At 51.4% G+C, this 16,414-nt stretch overlaps 1 protein-coding gene across 4 annotated transcripts in view; it reads left to right on the top strand.

The window, feature by feature from the left end:
- The first annotated feature begins 6,342 nt into the window (after positions 1-6,342).
- The window catches only part of DDR2 (discoidin domain receptor tyrosine kinase 2), a 72,474-nt gene continuing 62,402 nt past the window's right edge, over positions 6,343-16,414 (top strand). Inside the window, exons 1-2 of one of the 4 annotated variants that reach the window (XM_081027030.1) lie at positions 6,343-6,584; positions 13,986-14,112. The gene's annotated coding sequence lies outside the window, so the exon portion shown is untranslated. Of the gene's footprint in view, positions 6,596-6,677; positions 6,979-9,455; positions 9,596-13,985; positions 14,113-16,414 lie in introns of those variants that run through there. The other 3 variants (XM_081027032.1, XM_081027031.1, XM_081027033.1) reach the window with 3 other exon arrangements.

Here is a 16,414-nt window from a genome sequence, read left to right as displayed (position 1 = left end):
TCAAATAATGTAATGTGGCAACCTAGGAATCAGGTTCTCCTCTCTCGCTTGTTTTTGTTTTTTACTGTTGCTGTTTGCTTAGTGACTTTTCTTAACTAATTTCTTAGACTGTATTTTATGCATGTGTGGCCACTGGAATCTCTGCTAGATTAACTTAAAGGTCAGTTACTGATTGAACAGAGATTTTCTTAAAAGCTTTGAACCCGCAAGTCTCCTTCTCCTTCTGAGGGGCTCTTCTCGGGACACACAGATGCACTGACCAGCAGCTTGCACTTCTTTCTTAATTTTCACTTCCTGTTTCCACAGAGCCTCAAGGTTGGCCAGAAGTCAGAGCTTAGGCTTTTCTCAGATCTTTCCTGGGCATGCTTACAGACTTATACATGTGTATGCTCTCCTAGGAATATGTTCAGGTTTTTCAGAGTCCTCTATGGACATAGCACACCCAGAGTTTCCTTTCAGGTTTTGTAGCCAGCCTCTTGTTTGCCCTAACTTGTGTTGCCGCCTTACATAACTGCAATGTTAAACCTTTGCCACCATTGGTTTAATTGATTTAATTAATTGATTTAATGGCCACAGTTACTTGTTTTGGACAAATGTCCTAGGGATAGGGTTTTGAGTCATATCAAGCCTTATAAATGGAGCTTTTCCACAGTTACTAGACAAGTACGATAATGACAGTTTTCTGGAGATGTTGCTTTTTGGGGAGCTACAAACTCCTTTGTCCCCACTAGTGGCTACTAGGCTGCTGGTTTTCACGTCTCTCATGGTTTTGAGGCTCCTGGTTTTAAAGGCTAGTACAGAGCTGGCCAGAAGGGGATGAGAATAGAGCAAGTTAAAACTCCACAAAGCTCAACGATTCTTACCTAATTTTAGCCATTTTTCTTTAGTAATGCTCCTCAGATTGTTGCAAGCCTTTGGTTAATTTCCAGAGTTTTGAAATCGTTGATGTTGACATTTTTCCCAGTGTTTTTGTTACTTCCATGGAGGAGGAGATTTTATGAAGTGCTTACTCCACCGTTCTGGAAATGCTTCTCCTTTTGCTAACATTTGGATGCAAACTGCTGTGGAAGGAGATACAAATGCATGTGAACATGTCATCTTGAAGGGGCTAAACTGATGTTTTAAAAATTGAATCTCCATATCACTACTCCTTATGGAAGACACTGGCCACAATACTTCTCACACAGGCAAATTATTTCATACTTAGGTCCCAAGATTTGTGAACATAACCCCCAAACCTAAAGCTTTAACTTAAAAGAGACCACATCTCGTGAATGATCCAGTGACTTTGATTTTTGGAAGGAGCACAAATGCATATGATGATGCTTCCCTGTGAGTTATTTTTAAAGAACACCATTTAGAAGATGCAAGCGTTTTTCTCCGTTGACAGTTCCTTTAAACACATACTGGCATTGTCCTTACAGGGTGTTATTTTTATTGGTGGACAAACTGAAGCATTAAATTTCATGATTCAGACCAGAATAATTTATAACCAATGCCTCGCTAAGGGATATGAGCCTTTGTTTATCTTGATTGATTTAGGTGAATGAGCCAAAAGGAGATAGTGAGTGGTAGAGCTGGACCCAGAACCTTGTTACGCCTTTGTAGGAACGTAAGACAGGAGACCCAGGCACCCCGGTCTCCGCTGTCATAAAAAAACGCCCAATATTGGTTCTCTTCTTGCTTTTCTATTCTACAGAAGATTTTTATATAGGAAAAAGCTGTTGAAATCATGAAACAAAACTGTACCTAGTATTTACAAATCAACCCTTGACTGAAAACATAATGAAAATATCAATTTTCAGTTGGTAGGCCAAATACAAGTTCTATTTTAGACATTTTTCCCCTATTTTTTTCAAGTGTGCAACTGAAATGATGATGATAGTTTCACATTTCTATAATCTACTCTTTTATATTGGACCTGTTTAGATCCCCAAACCCAGAACACCAATTTTATTTTCATTCGATTCCTCTTTTCTCGGGAAACTACAAATTAAGTTTCTTTATATTATTCCAAAAACAGCCTTCCTTTCTTTTCTCCATCGCTGGGTTCTCAAATGATTGCTTCTCTGTGAAGAACCGAACAATAACAAACCACTGTTGCTGGTTTAAGTCCTATATTTAACCAGCACATTGTTTAATCAGAAACCTAATTTGACCTATTGGGTATCCAGATTTGTTTAATGTCTCTGAAAATAACATATCTCCATCTTGACTGAGACACTCATCTAACTTTCCATAGACAACAGAGACTTTTTAGTACAAAACAGGAATACAGAAATCACATCGTTTGACAGAATTTGAAAGTGAAAGATTGGAAGTTCAACCAGTATTTTATTTTTATTTTTATCATTCCACAGAAGGTTTTCTGTGTGGTTTTCTGTTCTACTTTTTAAATTTTCTCAGACATTATTCTCCAAAGGCACATTTTGGTATATGATTATTATTATATAATATTGTTTTCAGATTAGCTATTTTGTAGGTTGTTTCAAGTGACACCATCTTTTAAACTAATTTCAAAATAGACATAAACATGCTGGAGAATTGAGTCTGCAAGAGGAGGCCAGTTTGGTACAGATGGCCCTCTGTGGCCTTCGTCCCTTTCCCTGGGGTCTCTCTTACTCTTTGGGTAAATCACTCAGGTTCTGATCAGCTGCTGCGTCACCTTTGCCTCATTTCCTGTGAGACGGTTGCTCTATACTGGATTGGAAATTGGGAGACCTGGTCCTCACCCTGCCTGTTATTCACCAGGGGCCAAGTTACTCATTCTTTCTGAGCCTCGGGTCTCCCCGTCTATAGCGTGCGGCAGTGTATGGACAGGAGGTGGGCTCAATGGGCTGCAGGTACATTTTTCTATGACTCAGAGATAGTCCTGGTTATGCAATATAAGCCCTGGTCATCCCGTCCTTTTGACTCTTCCTAATTTCCTTGACAGTCATTCTCCTTCTGTATATTTACGTATGTATCTTTTTCTGTCTTCTGTATGCTAGCCAGTTAAAATGTACTGAGTGGTCACCCAGAGGCAGATACTGCTGGAACTGCTTTGTGTTTATTAGCTCACTTATTCTTTACAACGACCCTCTAGGCCACGTACCAGGGAACTGGGGCACAGAGAGGTTAAGTCAGCCAGTCAAGGTCATTCTGATAGCAAGTAGCTGAACTAAACCCTAAATTCGGGTCTCCAGGTACCAGAGTCATGTTCTGAGCTACAGCACTCTGCCTCTTTGCAGGAGAACCTGTGTTCCACCTTAAAACAGCTTTGCCGCTCTCTCTTCACTCTTGACCTGTCACTGTGGAATCATATAAATACTGTTTCTCCATCATGGTTCTTCCTTTCCTCCGCAGAGCCATTTCTCCAACCTGGCAGGTTGTCTTTCCATCCTGGCGTCTGAGGACAGCAGCGCCTGGTTCCGGGTCTCCCTTTCCAGCCTGCTGTTGTCTTCTCTGACCTCAGGTAGGCACCTGCTTCTTCCTTCTGCTGTACCTGTCAAGCAGGTATGCCTTCCTCTCCCCTCTACTCCTGATGCTCACAGGTGCTAAGATTTGGGATCTTGTCGCCCTTTTGTGGCCTCTAGAACGTGGTCTGCACTCTCTGGCTTGGATATCTGTGCCGGGTTGGTTCTATCTGCCTGGAATCCCAAGTTGTAATTGTTCTCCAAGGCCTTGAAAATGCTGTTTCCTCCATGAAGACTGTGATCCATCTGACAAGAAGCCCTCTCTTCCTCTAAAACCTCATACCATTCGATCTTGACCTGACTTGGGGTGTTTCTTTTCTACCATGTTTTATAATTCTGCTGTCATGGATTGAAATCCTGCTACGAGCTGGAGATCCTGGGGATACAGAGATGAACGGGACACAGTACCAACTTGCAGGAGTTTTCGAGGCTGGTGGAGGAAACACTCATTTGATATTCAACGTGGACAGGTGGGAGGAGAGGGGGAAGCGCTGCCGCTCAGCTGGGGTCTGTGTGAGGAGACCTGAGTCTCTGGCTCAGGCTGAAGTCCTTGTGACACATCATGGACAGACGGCCCTGCTGTGGAGGAGAAGCACCCAAAACCGGTGTCATTTTGCTGGACACACCCTTCTACTTATCGGACTCCGTCCTTTATTAGCTCTGGGCTTTATGAAATGCTCACTGCTTTCCGCATTTGACCCGTGGTCTCACCAAATCTGTGAAATGATAGGTCATGCTACCTTTAATGCAGAGAGGTAAACCACTACAGGCCTAGGTGTTTGGGGAGAATTCAAGGACTATTTCTTGCTTTTAAAATTTTTTCTCGAATAATTGACATCCGTCAGTGTGTAGGTGTAAGTGTATAGCATGATGATTTGATTTACAGACACTGAGAGGATGACTGCAGTAGGTCCAGCTCACATCCATTTTCTCATTCGGATACAATAAAAAGAAAAGAAAGAATAAGAATAAAGGAAAAGAATTATTTCCTTGTGAGGCGAACTCGCAGGATGACTCTCTTAACTTCCTCACATATCAGACGGCCGTGGTAGCTGATGTCCCCAGGGTTCGTCACCGAGGTGTGAGTTACTCCCCCCACCTTAGACTCATCTCACACCTGGGACTTTGTACCTTTGACCCCTCCCTGTAATTCCACCACAGCCCTCTCCCTCCCACCCCCGCAACCTCAAGTAGTCGGACCTCCTTTTCTATGAGTTGGGCTTTTTCATGTTTCTTTTTTTTTACGATTACACATATAAATGAGATCATATAGTATTTATTTCTCTGTCTGACTTATGTCACTCAGTATAATGCCCTCAAGGTCCGTCCATGTTGTCACAAGTGGCAGGATTTCCTGTTTTTTTATGGCTGAGTAACGGTCTGCCATGTGTATATACATCTTCTTTACCCATTCGCCCACCATCCGCCGTCCATGTGACAGAGGACCGTTTCCATAACCAGGTGTCTGCAGCGTCTCAGGCAAGCGCCCAGCTCAGTGCCGATGAATGCGCGCTGTGTATGTATTGAGTCGAGCTGAACGTCCTGGCCTGTCACCCTTGGACCTGACTTCAAATTCTGAGTTATTAGAAGTGTCGTCTTAGTAGGTTTATCTCTGCCTGTCTCTTCTCTTGGTAAAATCACCCTAGTTTAGTTTTTTCTCTTCGGTCCTGTTTTCTCCTCAGCCGTCTCAGCGGCTGACCTCTGAGCAGCCTTGTGACCTCCAGGTCCTCTAGTGGTGAGGCACAGGCTTTCTGATGACAGCTGGGCTCTTGTGATAATCCCACTGGAGGTTTCCTTGCCCCGCTGTCCTTTTAAGAAGTATCTCCTGCTCCAAACATACTAGGGAACCATCCGTCCGATCCCTTCCCACCCTTCTTTTCCTGGCACCCCATCTCCTTTCTCATCGTGGGGGCTGTACAGCCCAAACAGCCTGTCAGAGTGAGCAGAAAAGAGATGGCCATGGCTCAGGAGCCCAGAGGAAGGAAGTACCCTGACGAGGAGGCCATGTCTCTAAGGTGGGCTAGGTATCCTTCACCTCCCTTTGCCACTCGCCTTCCCCTATCATCTCCTGACCTTGTCTGGGCTGGTCCTGCTCATAGGGGATCAGACCTCCAGGGCAGCCTGGAGCTCGGGCAGGAATGATCCAGGCTCCAAAGGGTTAAGGCCATGTGCCCAGATAGATGGAGACAATTATCAGTTATCATTTAGGGAGCCCAGGAAGTCTTCCTCCTGGGGCCTGCACTCCCCTTTCACATGATCTCTGGCCCTGGCCACGGATAGGAAAAAAAATAAAAAGAGGAAAAAGGAAAGAAAAGATTTTCAAAATAACTTGGGAAGTCCTTGTAAACGCTTGTGTTTCCATTTAGCAGCATGAATCCAGCATAGCAGCAGACCCTCGGAGGCAGCAACCACCTGGGAACTGAGGGGAAATGGGTCTCAGACTCTGCAAGTGTCCAGTGTTCTTGGTGGGGGGCTGTGGGGTCGAATTGACTCAGATCCTCTCAGGGGCGGGCTCAGCTCTGAGCTTTCATGAGTAAAAACTGAAGACCAACGTCATGTGTGTGACCCAACTGTCCTGGAAGCTTCCATTGGAAGAGAACCCAAACCTTAAGCTGTGCTCGTAACTTCAGCCCAAGTAAGAAAAATGAGGTGGGGTCGCCGGGTGGGGCCCAAGGCTCAGACAGCGGGGAGGGCTTGGGGAAGTGGCGGAAGATAGCTGTGTCTTTAAGACTGTCCTATGGTTATACGTATTTTTTCTTCTATGAATGGGTTTTGCTGTAAATTATAGCTTTGCCCGTGGTCCCTTGGGTCAAAAGAAATAGTCTCTAAACAGAAAACAGCTCTGATTGGTGACTCTCCTCCTTCCCTCCCAACCCCCTTCCTAATTGAAACCAAATGTGCAATATGCTGGATGCCGGGCTCCCTGGCGCGTTCCCAGGAATCCTCAGAATGCAAGGTTTCTCTCAAAGGCGTCTTGCATCAGCCTGTGGGTGAATGCCGCCACCGGGCTCCTCCACCGGCACAGTGGAAAAAGAAGCGCCTCACAACAAATTCTTCTTTTGGGGCTGGGGAGCGCAGTGGATTATAGCTCATTTTCTTCTTTCCACAGCTGTGCACTCCTGGATGAGCGTAAGTTACATGTGTGTGTTTTCTTTTTCCTTCATGATTTTTCTTTTCCGAAAACGAAAGCTCTGACTATACTTCTGGCGCCTCCGGAAAAGTTTACAAAGGAGGCAGAAGGGGGTTTGAAGTGAGGCGACGAAGGGAAGGGGCCGGGGGCCCCCTGGCTTGAGGAGTCCACGGTCTCGCGTGTCTGGGAGGCCGGATTTGTGTTATGAGGGAAGAATAAAGAGCTCTAACTACCAAGGGAAATGGGAAACGAACCAAGGCATCCATCGCAGCCGCATGTCACGGCGACATCGCCAGAGCAGAAACCGTTGGCAGACGAGACAGGCCGAGCTCCGAGCGAGCGGGGCTGGGCTGGGGTTCCGGGCCGTCCGTGCTGGCGTTCAGGGGCCCTGAGGTTTGGAGGGGCAGCTTTTGTACTTGTGCTTTTTCAGGGGAGTGGAGACTCACTGTGAGAAGGGCAGCGTGGGCTGAGGGGCGGCCGGGCCTGGGTGGATGGGACGGGGAACGGGCTGCCAGGTCGTCCGCCCCCCTCCCTGGCCTGGGCTGCCTTTCCCTTTGTTATCGAAGACGTGGGGCTGTTTGCAGTTGGGACTACGGAGTCCTGGCTGCAGCTCAGGAGTCCCATCCAAGGGGAAGGAGAGTTTTCCAAGTGGCCGACTCTGTCAGGCCAGCCACTGGAGGCGGGAGTCCGCCCTGTTGAGCCAGTGGGGCCTCAGCACCATTTTGCCGACGCTGGCCTTCAACCTCCTCCCCCTGGAGGAACACAGGGTCCTTAGAGGGGCTTCGAGAGGTCACCTGGCCTCACAGTGCACATGCTGGGGGGACACAGGGGCTGACATGTGCGTCGCAGGGCTGAGAACGAGCTGAGGGGCTCTTGACTGCGATCCCGAGCTCGTCCCACTCCGTGTTCATTTCACGGCTGAGCTCAGTTAGCGTCACCATGAGGGCGCCAGCTCTCCACAGAGCTCCAGTGGCGGTTCCATGTTGTGGAAAGAAGAGCCCCTAAGGCCGCGCTCACACTGCCCCAGGCTGCTGGCCCACTGCGTGCTTCCTGGGATCGAGTCCCCAGGTCCCCATGAAAGGTGCTGCTCTGATTTGAAGGATGTTAAGGCTCAGAGAAGCGGAGTGAGTTGCTCAAAGAGAGAGCTGCAGCTAACAAGTTAGAAACTCAGGGATGTCTGACTCTAAAACTGCGTTCTTTTAATTGTTTGCATTTTCTCCTTTTATTATTTTTAGATGAGGTATAATTGACCTATTATATTCATTTCAGGTATACAATATAATGATTCGATGTTTGTTTACATTGTGGAATGATCACCAAAAGTCCAGTTAACACCCATTCCCTTAGTTGTAAATGTTTTCTTGGGAAGAGAAGTGAAACCTGGGCTCCGAATGGCTGAGTGGCAGCCCTGCCCTTACCCTGTTCAGGCCGCGGGTGTCAGGCTGGGGGTGGCATGGGAGGTTCTCTCAGAGGCACGTCTGTGTGGCGATGGTTTGTCTGGATCTGGGAAGAGGCTGTGATGGGCGTCTGTCGGGTCAGTGTCTGGGTGGGCGCTCGCCTTTGTTAGGAAGGAGCCAGGCTTCTGGTGCAAGTTTTGGCTCCACCTCCTACTGCTTGGCAAAATCTCTTGCCCTCTGCACCACGGCCTCCGTATGTGTCATGGCAACCAAAGTGATATGTTTCGGGGTTACTGTTTTAAGAGACATTGGACATGGTGTGTTCTGAAGCTGCGAGGGGCTGAGGCACGCGGGTCCCACGGGGTGACACCCAGCGCCAGGCCGAGATGTGAATGGCCTCTACCACGTGGCCGTGTGCCCACCTCCTTGGAGGGAAGCTGCCCTTCCTCCTGTGCAGTGGTCCTGGGTTGTCTGTGTGCACCTGGGGTCCCGCTCGGCCATCGTTCCCCACCCAGAGAAAGCAGTGGGGCTGCAGGACATGTCGTCCCCACGTCCCCTGTGCGGTCTAGGCTGCCCTGAGCAAGGACTTAGTCAGGACCAGTCCCCCGGTTTCTCCCCGCTGAGCTTTCATGGACAAAACGCTTATGATGTCGCTTTACACAGGGGTGTTTAAGGCTCTAGCAGGGCCACTTCCAGCTTCTTTTGGAAACTGTTGATATTTGATGTTTGGGAAAAAAAAAGCATGGAAACAGTCCTAATGAAAAGAATGGGAACTTGGTGGCATGTGCTTCTGCGTAATGCCACATGTGAGCAGAGTGCCTGGGGGAAGTGCTGTGACACCGTCAGGCCTGGGAGTCCCCACTTGTTCCTGACTTACTCAGTGCCAGCTCCTCAGGGCTGCTGGCGGAAGCGCTGTGATGCCGGTGTGGCGGACAAGGGGGCTGCCGAGTTACGCTGCAGATTCAACAGCAGGCATCAGGATGGCCGCCCCGCTGGTCACTTTCTTTTAGTGAGTGAGGGTTAGATGACAGTGTGACCAAGCATGTGGTTTCCTGTCATCAGAACTCAGTGACTCCCACCCCCCATAACCCCACTTCTTAAGGCCAGTCCCCTCCTCAGTGACAGCCTGCTCACGGGCCATAGGGCCGCCTGCCTCGGTGGCACCAGTCACAGTTTCGGAAGGAGCAGACTCTGCTGCTTACCCCTGGTGATGAGGCAGGACACGCTTTTTCAAGGGAGACTGCACTCAGCTCTCTGAGGAGCCTGGAGTTACAGACGCTAACCAGGCCTGGGCCCATTTCACAGAGAAAATGCCTTCAGCCCCTTAGGATGGCCTATTATTTGGACGTTATTAAAATGTGTGCAAACATGAACTGCCTTCCTGGACCCACTCCCCACCCCCACCATCCCTCTGGTGTCGAGTGAGTGTCTCTGGCTGAGGGAGGCACGTCGTCCACAGCTGTCTCCTTCTAGGCCTTTCCATCGGGGTGTTGGCACGCATCCGTCACCTGGAGAGCCCTGTCAGAATGCGACCCAGGCGCCAGCAGACTGGGGAAAGAGGAAGTCATCCGTTCCCTGTTCGGGCACCTGTACCTGTGACAGCCCCTTGGCAGGTCTGTTGTGAGGGTCCCTCGGGGTGTGTGGCAGGGAGCAGGTGGCTTTTCGTCTAGCCTCGTATCTGGAGGACTCGTTCACTGGTATCGAGTAACTCAGAGAACAAAGGAAGGAACGTCTGTCTGCAGAGAAGGTGGTCTTGGGAGGCCATGCCGCTGTCTGACCCTTGAAGGTGGAGCTACAGGTTTGAACACCCCTTAAGAGACTGCGTGGCTGCTCCTGGAGGTCATTCATGGACAGGGAGGGGCCACAGGAAGGCGTCAGCAAGGAAAGGAATGGCAAGCGCGGCCCTCAGGACCAGCAGAATCCACCTTCTAAAACCAAGACTGACTGAGCTGGAGACGTCAGGTGCCTTTAGGCCCAGAAAGGGGTCATTTTCCCTGGTGTTCAGTCGATGTGACATTTTCTGTTTAACTCAGTTCTGAGGCCAGGATGGATTCGTTCCTCTGTCAGCACGAGTTTTTGTGTGTAGCACGAAGCTCCTTGAACCGACGAAGGTGTGGTCTGTCCCCTCCCGAGTTATTATCAGGACACCAGTGCACGTGGGCTGCCGCTCCATGCGTGTCAGGGCTGAGGGCACAGAGAGGTCTGCACCTCAGGGGACAGCTGGAGCGGACATGGAGTAAGGACAGACAGAGCCGGATGGCGGGAAAGCAGAGTGTGAGCAGTCGGGCTGCTCCTGACAGCCGGCCATGAGGACTAGGGCCCGGGTGGCGGGGAATGTGCCCCGGCCCGGAGCACAGCCCTGCTGGACACGGTCAGTGACGCTGGAGAGCTCTGTGTGCTGTGGGTGGTGCCCCCCCTCCCCCCTTACAGCAGGCCCAGTGCTGTCATAAGAAGCCTCGACGGTGCGGCACGGAGAGTAGATTGCAGGCGGCAGCAGTGGAGGGAGGCGACCCATGAGAAGGCTGCTGTCAGTCATTCCGTCCAGACGTGGTGTGATGGGCTTTAGACCAGGGCACAGGAGCGAGCTGCGCCAGTGACCGAAGGACACTGTGACCGGCGTTGCGACTCAGGAGGGCCCAGAGCAGACAGAAACCACATGCCAGCTGCTGGGTGGTCCACCCACTTCCCACAAGAGCTCTTAGGGCCTGGTCCCCTTCACCTGTGAAATCCAGGGACCTGGACATGAGAGGAGGGCCGCTTTTCCTTGTCCTGGGTCTTCTGACCCGGAGACGTTCTTGGCCTCCTTGCCACTGGCCCGGGCTTGGGCTTCAGTTCCCTTCCCGCCTTTTTCCCAGCTCCTCTCCCTGCCCCACGCGTGCATTTCTAGCACCGAAGTCTCTCTTGACCCAGACTTGTACTTCTCTGCTCCACGCGTGCTCCTGTGTCCATTGTCGGGGAGCCACATTCTTCATGCTCAGAACCAGACTCACGATCTTGCCATACCCGCCAGTTCCTCTTCCGGATTTCCCAGGTTCTGCTGATGGTGCTGTGCTCCTGGGCACGTGAAGCTGGACACCGTCTTGCCCGTGGCAGCCAGTCCCTGGCCAGTCCTCAGTCCTCTCCGCATTGTTCCCCCTCCCTTCCGACGTCCTTATTCCTGTCACGCTGCCCCATCTGTCCTCTAGGGCCCCCCACAGGCCAGGTGAGGCCTGACAGAGCCTCGCGGAGCCAGCCACCCCTCCCGATCACCGTGCTCATGCCTTGCCGGCGTCCCTGGCTCAGCCATGTCCCAGCTTTCTCCAGTTATCCTCATCCTCCAGCCACCTGTTGTGGACGTCCTCAGCCCATAACGTGCCTATTCAAACTGTCCCCTCTCCTGGGACAAATGACAACGTTTTCATGATATTTCGAGAGTCAGCTCAAATGATGCCTCCTGGGCTTGTCAGCCCTTCCCCAAACACGCGACGGGCTGGGCTTCCCCTCTCGCAGCCTCAGTCCCTCCTCTCACCATCCCAACAACTCCAGGACGTGCGTTTCCATGCATTCCATCTCCTCAGAGGCCGGGGACCATGTTTTCTTGCTCTGTAGCACCTATGGTACACCTGGTGTGTACTAGAAGATAGAAACCTTTGGGTGAATTAATACTAAATTATTAACCTATTATTCACAACAATATGCAATGAAACAACCCAGTGATCTTAATAATTAATAGAGTCAAGAATTAATGAGATAAACTAATCTACAAATCTAAACCTGATAAAATCTTGGTGTTGGTGTTCTGCCATCCTACCTTTGTGTCTGGTCGAGGGGTGACTTCCTGAAGAATTCCGATTTTGTCACAGTACGGGGCCAGGGGGTCGTTAACTTCAGGCCAGGGCGGTTTGCTTTGCTGTGAGCGGCCGCTGTGTCCTTTCCAGATGGGGCGCCATGTCATGCGGTTCAGAGGTGGGCTTGGGGCTGGCAGAGCTGGTTGGGATTCTGACCCGTTAGCTGCTGGCCCCGGGGTTCTTAAGCACGGGGCCTGTAGTTGTTGTGGGCGCTGCTTCCACTCCTGGGAACTGTTCACAAGTCAACCTCTTTCCTCATCCCCCGCTGAGGGGCTCCCCCAAGCCCCGTGCAGTGTTCCAGTTTCTGTGAACCCACAAATGCAAACCACGCTGGCCTGTGTGGTTTCAGAGGCAGGCTGGGAGGCCGAGATGGGAACAGGGAATGCCGTGCCATCTTCCTGGCCTGGTGAGCGGGAAAGCAGACAGGCGACAAGCGTCTCAGGAAATGCCACTTTGTTGGGGGTGGGTCCTCCCCCATCTTCCCATGTCCCAGCCCCCTCATCTCCAGACTTCCAGGGAGACTAGGCGTCGGTTCCCTGAAAAGCCAGCTCAGCCCAGGACACAGGGTCAGTCCCACATCCTGCTTGTAGGACAATAAAGGGAGGGTGAGACTTACTGAGCCTGAGCACCTACTGTACATGGGCACGTGTACGCTTCTTTGTGGCTTCAGACACGGGCACATTATCTCAGCTACTCAGAGCCGAGGCTGAGTAGCTCCCAAATCACATAGCCGGTCAATCTCGGTGAGGAAGTGAACCCACACGCTCTGCACGAACTTGTGTATTGAAGTCTGCAGTGCGGCTGCGCCGTCTTAGCTGTGCGAGTGGAGGTCGCCTTTAGCCTGAGTCGGGGAAATTGTGCACTAACAGTCACCTTTGCCACCTCGGGACACAGGGAGACAGCGGTTTGGGACCCTTGGGTCATGACCCTGCTTTCTTCCCCCACGATGATCTGACACTGAGGACAGTGAGCGTTTCAGGAACAAAGAGAGGTTGACGTTTGTAAACATTCCTGTAAAAATAGGCACAGAAAGCGTTGGTGCGAGTTTTTCTGGAATAGTGAGCTGTAAAGGGGCAGCAGCATAGCAAAAGTTGGCTGTTTTCTCGAAGTTTGAAGACTTCAGCTGCGCGCCTCGGTAGGGAACTAGAAGCCGGAGGAAAGCTGTGTAGATAAGTGACATCTGTTCTTGCTGTGTGGCCACGTGTCCCCTTCAGTGACGAAACTGGCACCTTTGAGCAGCCACCCAGCAGCCGAATGGATGCTGAGGGACCAGGGTGGGGAGGGGTCACTGTGGGGGTCCTCTCAGTGGATACGACCAAGCGACCAAGCGAGGAAGGGAGAGAGCCAGCTGCTGACATCAAATGCAGCTGCCCCCGTATGTGGAGCGGAAACGCTGAGGTGAAATGCACAGCATGCTAAATATGCGTAGGATTGTTCTAGAAGCCTGCAGATAACTGGTAACAGCCGCATCTGAAGAAGGGGCTGGGCGTCAGCTGGAGGGACAGTGGCTTGGTCTGTGCGAGTGGAGGTCGCCTTTAGCCTGAGTCGGGGAAATTGTGCACTAACAGTCACCTTTGCCACCTCGGGACACAGGGAGACAGCGGTGGTCCTGGGTCCGCAGGGGTCCCCGGGCGTCCTGGAGACGCTTGCGGGGGGGATCCACAAGGTCAAAACTGTTTTCATAATAATACTAGGGTGTTTTTGCCTTTTTCACTCTTTCTCTCACGAGTGTATGGTGGGGTTTTCCAGAGGTTAAATGACATTTGGTATTGCAGCAAATTGAATCCAGAAGCAGATATGAGAGTCTGTGTTTGATTTAGCCAGATATCAAAGAGAGTTTTAAAATGTAAAGCAATGTCACTCTTTTCATGGAGTATTTTTTGAAAAGACTTATTTTTTATAAAAAAATTATTATTTATCTTAACATGCAGTTGTGTTGTACTGAATTAATAAATAATGAAGTAACAATCCTTGGTTTTAATTTCTAAATGGGTAAATATCAGCGGGTGCAGCTCTATGAACCCAGTCTCATGCGGCCACGTCACATTCCTTCCATCCCTGGGGTGCTTGGGGGTTTCTGTTTGACCGTGGTGAGTGGGAATGTCAGGAGGGAAAAGGGTGGACGAAGCAGAAGTGTGTACTAAAGTATTGCTTTCCCTTCTTTCCCTCCATAAAGGAAGATCTACAACTGGTCTGGGGTTCAATGTTCTAGAAAGTTCTGAGGCCTGTGGCTTGAAGCAGAGAACTAATAATTGAAGAGAAACAGGCCAGCTGCTCTGAGAGAATGCTCTGCACCTGTTGATGTAAGTAGGACCCGTCCCTGCTGCTCTGTCGCCACATGAGGTTGGGGGTGACGGCAGGAGAACCACCTCGAGCCCTGGCTATGTCACAGGGGGGAGCTGCGCCCTCGGGTTCTGTGTCTGGAGCTGGTGTGAGGTGAGAAGACCTGCGTCTGCCTGAGGAAACCTGGTGTTAATGTCACATCCTGGTCACACCTGGCTGAACCAGAGTCCACGCCCAGACCACAGGCACTCCTGGGGGTCCTGGCTCTGGGCCCCTGAGAGCTGGGCTTTCCCTGCCCGTACAGGACCCATCGAACTTCTGGGCTCCTGGGTCAGCCTGGGTCTCTGCCAGGGTTACAGTGCTGTTTATTTTTTTAAAGTTGCCTTCGTCCAGCCGTAACGTGAGGCACCTTACAGAAAAGGACACTTCGAGGACTCCGACCAGCTGGGTCATAGAACCAGAGCCCTGTAGTCGGGTCTGGGTACTGCAGCCCAGGCAACGCCGACCTAGCTCGGGGCAAAAAGACAAGCACGATGCACCGCGGAGCTTCCTTGAGAGTCCAGGACGCACTGGCACGTGTCGCGGGCTCTGCTGCAGGAGTTGGGTGGAGTGGGCTTGGCAGTGTGTCGGTTAGCAGGGTCCCTCGGAGTCTGTGACCTTCTCAGCCTGGAGCTCCCGGAGCAGGCAGGAACCGTGTTCCCCTCATGTGTGCAGCTCCAGCACTGAGCACAGGGCTGCAAGGGACGTGTGCAGGGAGAGCCCCTAGGTGATAGACTCACCGTGTCCCTGGACGACTGAGTAAATGACGTGGGCGCTGAGCTCTTGTTAGGGCAGGGTGTGGGGGCGGGGGCAGTAGCATTTTCGCACTGTCCCACTGTTAGCTCTCATTGCGTTATATACCCCGTTGTGTTTATTATCTGGGGAGCCCCCACCCCACTTCTCCTTAGGCTCCTTGTGTGAGAAAATACCTCGGGTCCCCTCTCCCCACGGAGTGCGATGACACGAATTCCTTTCCCCCTTGATTCCTTTCCCGACTCTTGATACCTGAGAGCGGAGAGGCCTTCACTTGAGCCTTCACGGCATGCATTTCAGGATGAATAATTCAGTGGTCAGGCTGCACCTAACCACTAAGCAGCAGCTGTTGCAGGGTTTCTCTGTGCCATGCGCGCCCTCAAACATTATCTATCTGAGTCATCTGCTTTACTTTGCAGAAACTGTCATTGTGCTCCTCTGTTCCCCTGCCCCCAGATCTTAAGTGACTCTTTCCAGACACGACTGTCTCACTGTCTGAGGCGTGTGCCGTGTGCAGCGGTGGCGTGTGCTGCACACGCCCTGCCCTGGCCGCGGCCTCACCTGGAACCGTCTCAGGTACCTGGCTGCACGCCAGTCCCGGTGTCCTCTTCTGAGCACCACAAGGCTCAGCCCTCCCATCTCTTTGGAGACGTAGTGAGTTTCAGGTCCCCATGTGTCTTCCTGATGAGAAGCACAAGGAACTGAGCCCCTGGTGTGGAACACCTGTGAGGGAAGCCGCTGGGCTGTGGATCCGGGTTGGCCTGAACGCACGGCCACCTTCCCGTCAGAGGCGTCTCATCTTCATGAGCGCTGACAGCCTTCGGGGAAAAGTCCCCCGGTTCTGTTCAGTTGTCTGTTTGGGGCATAAACTTCACAGGCTGAGTGTTTATAAGCCAGTGGTACCGTCCCCTCGGGTGTGTTGGAGCTCCCAGGGGACACCATCAAGATGGACACCGAGCTGGAGGCCGGCCTTTGGGGCCCAGGGCGCAGGCGTCCCCTCTGCCCGTCCCCCGCTCCCTCTGCTTTGCAGTCCCCACCTGTTGTTCTGGTTTCTCTGTCCTTTTCGTTCTTGTCTCCTTCTCTTTCTGTCTTTCCTTCTCTCCATCTGTCACTCACACTTTCTTCTCTCTCTCTCCCAAAATGGCTCTTTCTCGTGAGGGCAGCTCCCGAGAGCAGCGCTGCCAGCATTAATTTCTCCTTTAAAGGAAACGCTTCTATTTCCAACTGTGACTGGATTTTCTTTCAGGAGTGAGAAGCTGTCTTTCCCCGGTTGTCTGTTTCTCATGAGTCTGGTGGGAGGTCTGTCTCCTGCATCCTGGAGGTCATGTTTTCTAGGGTGTTGGCGGCGGGGGGTGCCGTGGGGAGGGATGGAGAGGGGCTGTGCCAGCCACAAACCCGGGGGTGTCTGCTCATTGCAGAATGGGTGATGGTCCAGATAAACGCGACAGGTGCTGCACCAACCTCAACATCTGAGATTTTGGAATTGGGCTGTGCCAGGCTGGTTTCAGAGCCGCTCTCCTGGGTGTGCCC

Source organism: Rhinolophus hipposideros (genome assembly GCF_964194185.1).
Source record: "Rhinolophus hipposideros genome assembly, chromosome: 19".
In the NCBI taxonomy this organism is placed as follows: Eukaryota; Metazoa; Chordata; class Mammalia; order Chiroptera; family Rhinolophidae; genus Rhinolophus; species Rhinolophus hipposideros.
This window is presented reverse-complemented; position numbering and strand designations above follow the sequence as displayed.